Genomic DNA, 5,326 nt, shown 5'->3' with positions numbered 1-5,326 from the left:
AAGTCACTAAATAATATACACAAGCCTAAATCAGCTAATTCACTCACCAGAACGGTTTGTCAAGCACACACTTAATACTTGTCAGAATCTCAAGCTCACCAATTCAGCTCTTCCTTGAACTTGCAGAAACAGGTGACATATAGAGAGAGCAGATAGCACCATAAAAATCGAACCTCACGAACCAGAAACCCCGGCCCAACTACATTGCAAATTTTTAGACCGTTAGCCACTTGGCGGCGAACGCTAGGTAGCAACGCATGCTGTTCTTCGGCTCACTGAAGCATACTGTATATCGATGTTCTGCGACGAATGAAAACATCCACTCCAACAGTTTTACTTTACAAAGAGTTGAAAGTGGTCTGGTGAAACTCCCCACGTGCATCAGTAAAAGGAATTTTCCCTCACAAACAGCATCTCAGTAACCAGTGAAAACCCCGGAAGTTAAAAAAAAAAAAAAAAAAAAACTTTGTGCGCAGCCAGCTGGGCTCTCATTGGCTGATGCTCAGTCTGCTCTCAGTACCATACTCCTTAAACCGGGGCGATGGTGGTGCAGGAAGCGGTGCTACCGGTCGGCAACCAGAGTGTTGCAGGTTCAAGCCCCAGGTCTTCCTGACCCTATTGAAGTGTCCTTCAGCAAGACACTGAATGGCAGCCTCCGCCACTGGTGTGTGAATGTGTGTATGAATGGGTGAATGTGAGGTATAACTGTAAAGCGCTTTGAGTGCTCGAAAGAGTAGCAAAAAAATGCACTATGTAAATGCAATCCTTTTGGGCAGTGGTGGCTTGATGGTTAAGGAAGTGCACTTGTAATTGAAAGATTGCAGGTTTGAATCCCCGACCAGCAAGGCACCACTGAGGTACCCTGAGCAAGGTACCGCCCCCAAGCACTGCTCCCCGGGCGCTGAATTAGCTGCCCCCTGCTATGTCACGAAAGTCACATATGAGTTAAATGCAGAGGACACATTTCGTTGTTGCGCACTGTGTGCTGTGGTGTGTTGACAATGACCACTGATCACCAAATTCTAATTCTAAAAAAAAATCTAATTATATGAGAATTTAATCAGGTAACACAAAAACGGTTCAATAGTGCTTGGATATGAGATCTACAGAAATACAGAATTACAATAAAATACTGACATGTTTGGTGAAAGACGCATATATATTTATTGATTTATTATGATTTATTTTATTCGTCAGGCACAGGCATCCATAAACGGTGACGTTGGTAGCTGGACATCCACATCTGTCTAATTCTGACTGTTGGGATGGTTGTTGTAGCACGAACTGAATTCGAGGTGACACGGGTTGTTTACCGTTTGTTCAAGCTGGATAGTACAAGTCGGATTTGTTCAATAAAAGCAATTCACGCAACTGTAACAGCGTTAACCGTCCATTCTATTAATAGTATAGAATAGAATGAAACACTGACGGGACAACAGAGAGGGGGAAAATGCAGAGTATCCTCGACCAGAGAACACTCAACAGATAATGTATAGAACATTTTCACATGTTTAACAAATCAACAATGAAATTAATGTTAACATTAAGGAAAATACGATTTCGGACAACCGTATTGTATCGTATTGCACTGCATTGCTGAGCTCCTGGGAGGCTCTTTAATTTACGTCAGGCGGAATCCGCATTTTACCCTCACCCCTAAGTCACCATGCCAGAGGGCGAGCAACAGAGCTTCAGAGACCCAGGACAAGCGGCGAAGTTTGTGAAGGAGAACTTAAAACTAGATTTACCAGGCCTGCGCATATCTGCGTAAATTCCCTGGACCTCACACCTACTAGCACCCCTGTTTTTTAACATGCCGTCAGCTCCATTATTCTCTTTCTTTTGTTCTGAAAACACACCCATTACCTGTGAGGCCTGGCACATTTGCATTTGTTAGCTTAAACCAAGGAAGGCCGAATCTTTGTGTGTGACATGGAAACCTTCAGAAATGCCTGCCGTATTTATACAAAAGACACATTCACAATATATGGATACACAAGTCTGTTTTATTTTGAAGTGTTTCAAACTTTACAGAGTTTGCAGACCCAGTGTCCATCGTCCCTGCATTTGGCACAGGTGAATTTCTGACATGTTGCACAGATAAACCTGCTGCGATTCCTGTTGCAGCTCTCTTGCACCTGGCACTGTGTTGTCTGTACAGTCCCTGGCACAGCAGCTGCAACAGCTTCAGCAGCCTGCCTTTGTGCCAATATTTCCTTGTGCTGCATGAATCGGCAACGGTGTTTCTGAGTCTTCTAGCTAAGGAACTATCTTCTTTTGCCTGTCCACCCTGTACATGCCTTGTACAAAATGTAGGCATTCACCGCCACCAGGTCCAGCATATTGTAAAAAACTGCTACTGGCCACCTGCGTGTTGCTGCTCTTACGGAATACATCCGTGCCATTTGGTCCAACACGTCTACACCACACTGTAAAAGCAGAGAGAGAGAGACATGAGTATATGTGCTTTTTTTCTATAGGCCTGTATAGTACACATCAGAAAACATTGTAGCACTGGTGTAAAATTATACACACATTCACATACCTTCATGTGGTTATAGTCTGTTATCGTGTTGGGTTTCCTCTTTCTGCCGTCACCGATCGTCACGTCTTGGTGCATGGAACTTAGAACACACACAGTCTTGTTGTTTTTAAGTGCGTAAATTGTCAAGGAGACACTGCCACTTCTAAGCACTGAAGTGGAGAATACCTCTCGCTGTGCAGTGTCTTTTGCAAGCTGAGGAAGTTCACGCCGGACTTTATTCACCATGCCCAATAGCGTTGTTTTGCGCTGCAGCAGTCTGTGCGACAGTGACAGTGAAGAAAAGAAATTGTCCGTCGTGACATTTCTCCCATCATCCAAAAATGGCTCCATCAGATTCATGACCACGTTCTCTGCCAGCCTCTCTCCCTTCTGACGTGTACACATATGTGTGTGTGTGTGTGTGTGTGTGTGTGTGTGTGTATATATATTTCAATACATGTGTCCATATTTATGTCTCCAGATTGTTTGTATAGTGCACTTTTTATACTGTACTCATGGTACAGATTTTATTTTAGCTGTTTTTGTCTTGCACTGTCCACTTTTCTGCAATGACAATGCAGATTTTCCACTTATGGGACTAATAAAGACAGATTTTCTGCGATTTCTGACATCTGGACACACTTCACCAAGAACTGTGCTGAGAGTCAAGGAACTCCATTGCTGAATGCAGGGACGATGGTCATTGGGTCTGCAAATGCTGCAGACTTTGAAACAGACTGACTGTGTGGGACAGTAACCACTGAGACAAAAGACAGAAGGATGAAGAGATGAACCTGGAACTGAGGGACAGAATTTTTTTTTTTTTTTTTTTTTGCTATTTTTACATGAACAGGCAGAGGAGAGAACATGCAAAGCTGGAGAGATCACACAAAAACAAAACTCACTTTTGGTGTTATAATTCAGTGATGGCCAATGACATCATTTTATTCTGTATGTGTACGAACATGTCAAGAACCATGGACCATAACTTCACTCAGCTTATGACATTTGTGTACAAAGATACATTGGAGACTGAAGTGTTAGCAAGTTTTCATTGTATTCATGTCATTGTATCAGCAACTTTTCATTCTGTTTTCACACAATTTTTTATAAAAGACTTGTGTTTCCATATATTGTGAATGTGTGTCTTTAATATTTGCAGGTCAGTGAATGTGGGGGACATTTTGTATAGATACGGCAGGCATTTCTGAAGGTTTCCATGTCACACACAGAGGTTTGGATCTGAGCTACTCTGAGTAAACAAATGCAAATGTGACAGGCCTTACAGGCAATGGGTGGTTTGCACAACAATAGATTGAGGAGAATCAAGCTGAAGACCTGTGAAAATCTCAGCAGGGGTGAATAACCTCAGGCCTTGCACCAGAAAATAAAAAAGTCTGTAATTCTAGTGTTAAAACAACAAAGTTGTGGAAGAAACATTAAAGTAAGGTGTAATCTTCTTCTAAAATGACAGATTCGCTGCTGAATGTAACATGTAGTTGCCGAACGTAGCACTTTATTTCGTGTCGTGCTATTATGGAACGGCTAATGGGAATAGTTCAGAGGTAATAGCCACTTTTGCGGTTTTATCATGTATAATTCCCCGCGAATTGATTGTGCACAGAGGTGTGAGGATGGCGACTGAATTAAACATATGGATCTTTTTTTTTTTTTTTTCGTGTTTTAAACGAGTGCCGTTTACATCATATATTTTGGGTGAAGGCTAGACTTGTTTTGTTGAGCTGTATTTAGGAGATGACTGAAAGCATTGGTAGGTCTACTTATTTGTGAGAGGTCAGCTAGAGATTTTGTGTATGTTTGTCTTGAGTCGTGTTTTGAGCAAGGTTTTTTTTTTTTTTTTTTTTCTGTGGAAGCTTACCTGCCTTCCTTGTTTATGACATCACCAAAGGGTAATGACTGGATCATGTGAAACCATTTTTCTGAGCTGGAACTGCCGTGGTCTTAACCATCAAGTGAAAAGAAACCGAGGATTTTCCTATCTTGGTAAATTTAAAGCTTCAGTGGTATTTTTACAAGAAACCCAAGTGTCACAGCAGACTTAATAGGAATGGCTTCTCAAAGGTATGTCATTCTAAATTCACTGGTAATAGTCGCAGAACTGCTATTTTAATACATAGATATGTGGCATTTGAGGAATTCTTTCATTGCTGATAAAGAGGGCAGATATGTTGCTGTACAAGGGAAAATGTTCAATCAGTCAGTGTTACTGGTTAATTTGTATGCACCTAATTTTGATAATCCAACTTTCTTTAGTAATTTGTTTGCACGACTTGCAGATATTAATATGTATCAGTGTATTATTTGTGTGGGGTGGCTTAACTACAAACTAAATGTAATGTTGGATCGTTCCAAATCTACACAAGTAACACTTTGTAGGTCAGCAAAGACAGTAAATGACTTCATGACAAATGGTAAATGGATTGCATTTATATAGTGCTTTACACTTCATGCCTCACATTCACCCATCCACACTCACATTCACACACCGGTGGCAGAGGCTGCCATGCAAGGCGCCAACCTGCACACCGGGAGCAATTTGGGGTTCAGTGTCATGCTCAAGGGCACTGTGATGGGGTCAGGAGGAACCAGGACTTGAACCTGCAGCCCTCTGGTTGCAGAATGATAGCACTACCTCCTCTTGTTCAGTGGCTGATCCAAACCAGACAATGATGGAGGAGGTGAGGATGGACTCAAAGTTTGCAGGAGGGCATACTGTACAACCTCTTCTTGATTTGAGTCCAACGTCCTCACTAAGTTGCCATGAAGAACTCCAGTCACCAG

The sequence above is a fragment of the Paramormyrops kingsleyae genome, chromosome 24 (assembly GCF_048594095.1).
Source record: "Paramormyrops kingsleyae isolate MSU_618 chromosome 24, PKINGS_0.4, whole genome shotgun sequence".
Classification (NCBI taxonomy): Eukaryota; Metazoa; Chordata; class Actinopteri; order Osteoglossiformes; family Mormyridae; genus Paramormyrops; species Paramormyrops kingsleyae.
The sequence above is the reverse complement of the archived record's forward strand: the minus strand, read 5'-3'. Positions refer to the sequence as shown.